Source organism: Amphiura filiformis, chromosome 8 (assembly GCF_039555335.1).
Source record: "Amphiura filiformis chromosome 8, Afil_fr2py, whole genome shotgun sequence".
Taxonomy (NCBI): Eukaryota; Metazoa; Echinodermata; class Ophiuroidea; order Amphilepidida; family Amphiuridae; genus Amphiura; species Amphiura filiformis.
The window spans coordinates 2,206,967-2,217,493 of NC_092635.1; the positions used below are offsets into that span (position 1 = coordinate 2,206,967).

At 37.5% G+C, this 10,527-nt stretch overlaps 1 non-coding gene across 1 annotated transcript; it reads left to right on the plus strand.

The window, feature by feature from the left end:
• The first annotated feature begins 8,243 nt into the window (after positions 1-8,243).
• Trnat-ugu (transfer RNA threonine (anticodon UGU)) lies at positions 8,244-8,317 on the plus strand. The gene has a single exon. It is a non-coding gene; the product is annotated as a tRNA-Thr (tRNA).
• The last annotated feature ends 2,210 nt before the right edge of the window (positions 8,318-10,527 follow it).

A 10,527-nucleotide genomic window follows, 5' to 3' on the forward strand; every position in this document is an offset into this window, starting at 1 on the left:
GCTCACCAACCTGGTTACACGTTACTATGGGATGGCATTCCATTCTTCAACAAGGATTCGTCGCAGATCATTCAATGCGGTTGCATATGGGCTTCTCTGGCACGCACAACACGATCAAGGTGGTCCCACAAGTGTTCAATTGGGTTGAGATCTGGTCTGATGGCAGGCCATTTTGACTCTACTCCCATATTCTGTAGGTAGTCGTTGACTACCGTGGCTATGTGGGGCGAGCGGTGTCATCTTGGAGGATTGCATTAGGTCTCAGATTGTGAAGATATGGGATTGCAGCTTGCTGCACAGAATAATGGTCAATTTGGCAAATTCTTTTTGAGACCCCACTACATTCACAAGGCGTATACTCAGCCGTGAAAAATGTTATTGTTTCAAATGGGGTGTCATTGTAAAGCGGAGTATTAGTAGCTATCCAATGATATGCAACACGATATGAATATGTCACATATAATTTGAGATACAGATGCTTGAAAAAACTTTCCAAACTTTTGTTGAGGAGTTTGCATACTTACTGGTCTCCCAAGAGGACCATCTAAATTTTGCAAACGAAATGTTAATGTTTAAAACAAAATAAGTATACAATGAATACATAATTAATAGAAAGCATTTAGGAACAAATTAGAATCAGATTACTGATAAAACATTCACATTAGGCATGTTAGGCATCGTCCGCGATTTTCCGAATTCATTTCACATTGTCCCATTGTGTCTTTGTACCGTATCAGTTTGTGACATAAGCTTGCTAAAACGAAGATCACACAATCATATATGCAATATTATAGTGCAGATAATATAACATTTTCTTTGTATCAGTAGTCAGCTTGATATCTGTCGCGTTACTACGGGATTTAGTGCTTGATTGAATTTTAAACTCCTTCACCAATGCGTAATGGCATTATATAATGGGTTAGGTAATAACACAGTATATGAAGTTTGTACTGCACCAGAAGAAATACGCTTGTATTTACCATCTGAAAAATCTTAATCTACCAATTTGACGGATGATCAGACGATGTATTACGCAATTTTATACGCGATCTAAAGGTTTTGTGATAATATTTGCAAAATAGAGAAATAGGGCGTCTTCAAGTAAACTTTATTAATGCATATTTATGATGCCACCACACTAGCCTGAGTAATAGCCTACTGAAATAGAACATATCCGTCGACATGGATGGAATAACTTTGATATTAGTACGTAAAGATTGGGAATAGCTTTGAAATACTTGTAACGTCATTTAAAAAAGTTTTTCAGGGTATTATATAACTTCAGCAGGTTTTGTAAGAAACAGTCACTAAAATTGAAATATGTTTAACGTGATCTATATCTGCAATCTGATGCTTTTGTTCCTTTTAGTTTGACTGTAATTCTGTCGCCCGTTATCAACTCATTTGTAGCCACAAATGTACGAATTCAACGTAACTCTTGATTTGATTAGAATTTCCCGAAAATGTATGTAATAAAATCAAGGATATTGAACATACAAAGCAAAGTCTAACTATTAATATGATTCATTTTGAAGCGGCGATGTGTGAAAATTTGATTCAATTCAAACATGTCAAACGCAAGGTTCTTACATAGAGATAGTTCATTGATATGTGTGTATTAAAAATGACATTGCGATTTCACATTTTGGACACCAGCGTCGTATAAGACGCACCGGCGACGTTGATTTTTACGGCATGTCGAGGTTCATGTAAAGCGCCTAATTTTCACCACGAAAAAGTCTCATTTTGAAAGTAAAGTCATGATATATGGATGTAGTGGTCATTACTCTACCAAAATATATGTTATTTGGCAACCATAATATTTGGGAAGCACTGAAATACTACTTATTTTAAACAGCATGTTGGTTTTTAGTCAAAATCTAAAGCAAGCTGTATTGAAGTAGGCATAGGACACAGTGACCATTAAATTTCAAGCGCGTCGCCCTCTATTGACCAGATCAGATGTTAGTCTTTGTTCCATCCGACTTGTTCTCCTTCGTGATGAATGAGCACAATCCAGCTTGGAGCCGAGATTTGCAATATAGAACGCTGTTTTGAAAACCGTATAAACGCACGGTCTACGCAGCGCGTATGTAACATCACAATCTCTCTATTGTCTGTGTTTATACCCATAAATAATGCCATTATGACATAGGTGAATGATTTTGAAATTGGAAATTAAAAACTAAATCCGGTAGTATCACCGACGGGCGGCAGGATCTATACATTATTTTTCCCGATTAGAGCGCTCATGATGCAGTCATGTCTACAGTAGAATTCATCTCGACCTTTGCAGGACTTAACCCCATTAAAAGCTATTAAACCAAGATAACACTCATTGAAACAGCTCAACTGATTAAATCGGATCTTCTCTGGTTGTGCACAAGTGACTGTTTTCATGTGCGATATCGCAATAAAGCTGGTATTCATAGCTTCAGTTGGGTAACCGATTATAAAGGAAACGAAAGGAAACAATGTTATGTGTGGCTTTGTTCACGAAATCAGACAATGTCGTGCTTTTTGTAAACCAGCATTCTTGAAAATGAGCAACATAATGATTTTTGACTTAACACGGTTTAGAAATAATTTCTTCATATTTTTGGTGTTATCTGTCGTTTACATGTCCTTCCTAAAACACAAAAGTACGACCCTCTCCAAACACCTAAATTAGCTAAAAATTTAGGACATGTTACAAAACTTTATTTTCTAGAACCTATTTAGAATAATTTAAATGTAGCTTTTACCGGTTTTTTGTGGCATCCTTCAGAAGTGAGCGGTCCGATACCAATATTTTCGGTCAAATCTCCATTCAAATAACACGGGGAGTTGGCTAGCTATGCCTTGCCCTCACTCATATTTTACAAAAGTGCGACCATTTCTGAACATCTAACCTAGCTGTAATTTTAGGTCATGTTAGAGAAATATATTTGCTAGAAGTTTTGGAGAATAAATAAAATATTGGCTGGTTATTTTTCACACAGTGATGTTAACTAGGCAAGTGTCCATTCTCCCAACATACATCATTTGTAGGGGTCACGCGTCAATGGTGAGAGCACTGTGTATTGTGTATAGGAAAACGGACAGTAACTGCAGTATGTGACATAATTGGAAAATGTTCATGAGAGTGTACATTCAACGTCCAGTTTTCAAAAATTGGGTGACTTGGTTTGGCAGGTGTGAAATACATCTGAGCGTGTGTATAGTTTCTATAATAGTTATTATTACATTTATTAATTCATTCCTTCATTTCCTTTCTCTGCACTTATTCTCTCTTAGGCCCGTACTTTATCACTCAATCGCCCTCCTCACCCCTCTCTCCCCCTTCACCCTCCTCTTTCTTTATTTTGCTTCCTTCCCTCCCCTCTCGATCGCTCACCGCTCTTTTCACTCCTGCCGCAGATACAAGGAGGTTATGCAAATAGCTAATGCATAATGTTAAAGCAGTTTGACCCGAATACAATATAAGAAATATTGAAGAAGTGCAAAGCTACAACGATATTGAGGAAAAAGCACTGCATTATACTTTGATCAGCTATTAATAGGCGGGAAATGTTAGGCTTTTACCACTACGCCGAAAAGTAGACCCGCGTTAAGAGTGCTATTAGTTGACCTGTCTGGCCTATATTTTGTGTGTTAAAGAAAGTAGACAAAGAACAGGACTTCAATTAATAATTTGTGATGCTTCTGGCGAGATGTCACAAGACAATTATCAAAATAAAATATTTTGATATTAATCCGCGATGTTATAAGGCCCGCCGATTACGAGCTGATCAAAGTATAAGTAACTTTTTGACACTTAAAGTAAATAAAGGATATTCATCGCGGTATTCTGACAAAAGGTTGCCTCACATTGAAAAGTTTTGTTTGTTTTTTCTTAAAGTGAGAACATATGAAAAATGCATACAAAACAGGTGAGAAATAAAGGAACAGACGTTTGTGCACTTTTATGTTTCTTGTATATAAATCCACAGGACGGGGAAATGTGATAGATTGCGGTGTATTCTTCCTGCCCTTCTTGTCCTTCAAGCTCTTCTCAGCTTCTAGCTGGTCTGGTTCTTCTGTAGCATTTCCAGACTTTCCCTGTTGTTGTTCGCATTTACATTTTCGTCTTCACCTGCACGGTTATTTCAGAATCGTCAGTGTTGGCTAAATACGTGACCTCGCGTCGTCACAGGAGAGTGGTTTTGAATACTTAAACGGGCGTATGATCACGGCGTTCGGAAATCGCAAGCTCTCTATATGAAATTACCACTACACCAGATAATGATAGCCCAGCAAACACAAAATGTTTTCGACATCATTCGCAAAAGGTTAGAAAAGGTTGATAGAAAACGTTTAAATGTCGGGTTATATAAAGGACATGGTGGTACATGCGGGTACTTCTTTTGAAAATCCTTAACAAGGTATAGCAGTCGCTGATTGGATATGCAACTTAGAGAACACGGATAACCTCTATAACAAGTCACAGTATGCATGGTACCTTTTTTGATTCATAAAAGTACATTTTCATGTATATGCATAAACAAAGGTTACTGTACTCTTAATTTCATGCACCTGCCAATATATCTAAAATGCCGAACCTCACAACAATTGACTTTTACCTTACTCTTGAACCAATTTGTCTGCTACAACTGTACACTATTTCTTTCTACTGGTATCACCTTTAACTACTTTTCCGCCATTAACTCGCCAACTCTTTTGATCTCGCACAATCCTGAGCAACACACATGACACTACTATACACATTTTAACTCACACTTTTTGAGCAACTCAAGCCTTCACGTCCCTAAACTTGTTTCACTAATAAGCTCTCTCACAACTCGCCTAGTCTGCAACTCCTAAATGCATAAACCACAAAAGTGCGATTACCAACATTAAGATTACATTTTTACAATTATTTCACAAAATGACATTTTTGAATGCACACTGCAAGCATTATATTTGAAACCATATCACGCCTACACACTGAATACACATGAAGAATGTCCTCATGGAAATCTATGTTGCACACGACCTTCGGGCAGGGCCGGATTTACCATAGGGCCAGATGGGCCCGGGCCCAGGGCCCCCCAAATTTTGGGGGCCCCCAAAATTGCCCTTAGCAGTGTGCATCTTCCATTTTAGCCGAAAAACACCATGTTTTGGGCCAAAAATTGCGCGCACTGGCCTGTTATGTAGCAAAGGTCAGCTTCAATTTGGGCTAAAATAGTATAAAATTGAAAAATTTTCGTGCGCTTCGCGCGCAAATGTCATATTAGAAGATAAAAACTTGGCCACTTGAGTGTACATGCCTTCCTCACGCTGCGATTGGGGCCTCCAAATTTTGGCCTGGCCCAGGGCCCCCAAAAAGGTCAATCCGGCCCTGCCTTCGGGAGTTGATGCTGGGAGCCACATCAACACATTCTGCACCACTGCGCAGATTTCCACTTGAAAGACAATATTTTTATACAAGAACACATTAGGGCCACTACAGACTTCAAAGTGCACGAGGAGTCTGCATGGGCATATTGACCTTAATGGAACACATCTGTTAAAGCCATATCATATAACATTTCTTTAAAAATAGATTTGTATTTATTTTCCATAAAATGTTAGCTTTTACTGTCAGATATATCCCCTTTTAATTTTGAGCCGAACAAAGAAAAATGCAATTTACTACTAGCGCTATTATATGTTACTCCGGCGGTTGTAATACCCCAGCAAACACAAAAACGTTTTAAAAACGTTTTTAATAAGTTATATTTTGGCTTTTGGTTTACATAAAAACATTTTAATAACATTAAAATGTCGGGTTATATAAAGGTCATGAAAACGTTATAAAACGTTTTGTATGAAAACACACTACAACAATATTTTTTAAATGTTTTCAAAATGTTATTGTAAACTATTTTTGCAAACATTTTTTGCCAAATATTTTGTCAACACTTAAATAACATTATGTTAAAATATTTGCACTCAGCAAACACAGAAATGTTCTTAAAATGTTTTTTCAAAACGTTTTAATAACATTTAAATGTCGGGTTATATAAAGGTCATGAAAACGTTTTTAAAACGTTATTACAAATATTTTGGGCAAACATTTTTCGCAAAATATTTTTTCAACCCCAAAATAACATTCTGTTTAGAATGTTTTGTATCAAGTTTTCACAAATGTTTTTGGAATGTTATTAAAACGTTTTATACCCTTTATATAACCCGACATTTAAACGTTTTCTGTAAAACATTTTTTGTTTGCTGAGCAGTAGATTATCAAAAAATGATTTTTGATGTTATGAAAACGTTTTATACCCTTAATATACCCTTTATATAACCCGACATTTAAACGTTTTCTGACAACCTTTTATAACCTTTTGCGAATGATGTCGAAAACGTTTTGTGTTTGCTGGGACGGTACGATCGTCTGGCGTATGTGTGGGGGTGTGTGTGTCGTGTACGTAGTATGTGTTATGAACATCGCATACACGTTCGACTAATATTTCTATCGTAATAATAAAACGACGGTTCCGGCGGTTTATTCAAAATCTCGGATTTTGACAAAACTACAGTCAAAGGCGTTCTCCTCGGCAAATGTTATAATATGGCTTTAACTCATCAACACACATTTTTGGGTTGGTACACAAATCCAATACTCAACTTGACAGCTTACAACCAACACAAGTACAAGGTTACAGCAATGGCTGCGTCATTTATCACATTAAAATGATCTGTTTTTCTTACACGTCAATCACCAAATTCAGTACCAATTTTGTCAACAATGGCCTGCCATAACCAAGTTAGAAATACACAATTGTATTATAAGTTATACAACATAGTTTCCTACTTGTACAAAGGTTATTAACAAAGCATGAATACACATTTTTATCAGAACTTATTTTTATACAACTCTTGAATCCAATGATGCACTACATACTCCTACACAAAGCATCTAGCCAAACCAAATTATGATTAGGCGATCAGCAAACCTCGTACATTATGCAACTATTTGTTACTCGAAGTAATTACCTCTGGTTGCTTGTTTTGATCCGGGGGGCACTCACATGTTAAGGTGGTACGGGTATGTGCGGCGCTCAAGGGTCCCTTTTTCAGGCTCTCCGGCAGTTCCTTAAGCCCCACATTTGGATCGGCTCCAGTTCTTTGAGCCTCAAACTCTGACAATTGTAGCTCTTTAAGCTCAAATTTGGAAATAATTTAGAAATTTTTAGCTCAACAGCCTATGAATTTGGCCCTAATTTCAGTTCTTCAAGCCCCTATTTTGCCCGAAAATCAGTTCTTAGTTCCCAAAGTTCGGCGCTCCGCGCCGCACACCCCTACCAAAATTTAAGTTGAGTGCCCCCCCGGGGTTTTGATTACATGTTTGCAAGCTGATCAGAGGTTTACAACAGAGACACAACTTCATTATAGTTACAGACCAAATGTGAACGGAAAAAGATTTAATTACAATAAGTTCCTAACTTCCCGTGCTATTCCGTGGCAGTATAGAACTGAACCCTGGTCCTTCATCATCTGATGAAAACTATACTCTGAACTATGTCAAGAATAAATATATCAGATGTGAATTTTTCACATTGGTTCAGAATGTTGCAAATTGAACTGTGTCCTCTACTGTTTGGGCTACAATCAAGGGGCTTGGTAATTTTGGTATTCAGGGTAAGCAGTCTACTCATCGGGGTTCCGTGGTGGCATCAGACAAGATCAAAGTTGTTCAAAAAGAACTAAATAACCATCGGCGGAATAAAATTTCTGAATTGGCAGATGATGGAAGGCATTCACCAACCAAATTGTGTTGCAGATGAAGACAAATTTGACTGTTTTAAATCAAGGGATCTACATTTTATTCGTATTAATATTCAATCTTTGTTACTTTTAAGTAATGTCGTTTAAAAACGTTCTGAATTGAAAATGGTTGTAAACATTCAATAATTGCAATATCCAAAACATGGATTGATGACTTTGTCAAGTCATCCCAATGTGGCTTGGGCTTGACAAGCGTAAATAGAGCCGGGTGGGATCATTTTTCCTATTTCCTCCTTTAATCATTGCTCGACGGCGAAACTGATAAAATTGCATTGTAGTTTGATTATTCCCGTCGAAAAAAGCCACTGTTTTTCATGTTATGTTCCTCTACATTGAGGACGGCTCTATTTACGCTTGTCAAGCCCGAGCCACATTGGGATGACTTGCACGAAGGAGGTGGGGTTAAGTGACCGCTTATATGTTGAATTCCCAGTCTGCCTAATCATGAAGCTCCCGTGGCCAAGTGGTTAAGGCGCTGGTCTTGTAAGCCAGAGGTCCTGGGTTCAATTCCTGAGCGGGATCATTATTCCTATTTCCACCTTTAATCATTGCTCTACGGCGAACCTGATAAAATTGCATTTATTCGACATTTTGTTCAATCTCTTGCTTGTGAAGGACCCCAATGGAAATAAGCTTTTCCCAAGGCTTTTTTGGCTATCCTTGGTACTTGTGTTTTTGTAATTTCGTATTACTTTATGTTCCGCAATTTCATGTGCAATTATTTTATTTTGTAATAATAGCACTTTATTGTAGTGTAGTTTGTATGTGATTCTTAAAGTACCAAATCAAATCAAATCAAATCACACGTTATTTCAACCTGGCTTACTTTACGCTAAGTGCACTAAATCTGAACCATGCTCACAATCGCAATTATGACGCTTTTGGCGCACCATACTTAAGCTACAAAATTTCAATCAACATGATAAAAGAGCTTTAAATCTCTGTTTACACAAAGTTCGACTTTGTTTACAGAAAAATGTCACGACAATTTGCCGTCATCTGGAAATTTCGTCGGCGATGAGAGTTAAACTTTGTTCAACTTTATATCGCGGCCGTGCACGCTTGTGATTGGTTGCTGGAAAATCAAGGTCGACAGAATGACCATAAAAGGAGATGCAGACCCACATACTTTTAAAACATCGCAGCATCGCGCGATGAAATTAAGATGTACATTGTTAGAAGTATCGCAGCATCGCGCTGCGATGTGGAGTCTGAATCGGATTTAATCTATCGCATTTTCCCGTCCTGTGGATTTATATACAAGAAACATAAAAGTGCACAAACGTCTTTTCCTTTTTATCTCACCTGTTTTGTTGGCATTTTTCACATGTTCTCACTTCACGGGAAAAAAACAAAACTTTTCAGTGTGAGTTAACTTTTTGTCATACTACCGTGATGATTATCTTTATTTTCTTCAAGTGTTTGAAAGTTACCCACAGTGCTTTTTCCTCAATATTGTTTGTAGCCTTGCACTTATCATTATTTCTCATATCGTATTCGGGTCGGACTGCTTTAACATTAGTTATTTGCATACATCCTTGTATCGGCGACGCGACAATTTGAAGCGGGAAGTTGTTAACGTGTCTGCCATAACAATGCCACTCCGCAGAGTTATCATCATTACATGTTCAACATTGGAACATTGAATATCAACATTTGAACATGTTACTCATGTTTGCATTCCTTGCCAACTCAAGTGTTTGTGTTCTACTAATAATGTCAGCTGTCGAGGACACTTGGAAAACGAGAACAAGATGCATTACCTTGTTAGAAGTGGTGCTTAACTAGTGAAAAACATGATCAAAGAGCTTTCATGTTTTCGTCCTTTACATTCTTGCATTTTGATGTGGTTATATTCAAGGAAAAAACGGTGACTTTTAACTTTTAAGTTAAACTTTATTGTCTTTAAAAAGAGTGTTAAAAGGCAGGAAAAGCGTACTTTAAGTCTCTTAAAAATACGTATTGAATAAGACACTTCATGATGCGATGTTCCACTTATGCCCGTAACAACAATAACATCACAATGGCTGCTAAAAAAGTGTTTCATTCGTCATGTTCTACACCGGGTTAAAGTTTGAAAAGATGGCGGATGTGACTGTTCCTGTGTGGGGGTGTGATAGCTGTACTTTGGGATGTTTTTCTCAACATCCAAGCATAAAATGATTACAATTGTTACTATTCTGAAATTTGAGGCACGTTTTTGGTTCTACACCACCCGATGACGTCACTACATAGAGGCGGTGTGTTGTAAGATTGAAGCATGTCATAGTTTTGGATACACCACCGCAAAAAAATCGAGCATTGTAACAACCAAAAATTGTTGGTTTTGAAATGCTGTTTTGAATGAACTAGGGGGGATTTGAGAAAATGACAAATTCATCTACACATTTTAATTCATAAAAGAATAGGAACTTAAAATGTTGGTCTTGACCCTGGTAAACAATAAGTATGATAAATATACGGCTTTTTGGCAGAACGACTCGAAGCACAGTGGTATAGCGTTTGGACTATGGATCCATAGGTTGCTGGTTCAAACCCCGGTCGAAACTTGGTAGAATTTTAAATATAACATATTTCGTTTCTTCTTGTTTATTAAAGTAAGAGGAAATAATAGTATCTCCAACGCAACGCTAGTAAGTATTCGTTAGGTGTGCAGAGGCACGCTTTGTAACGCTTGTTAGGTATCTAATCGTCTATCGTGAAAGTGCGACAAGAGGCAGGCTGCGTACTCTG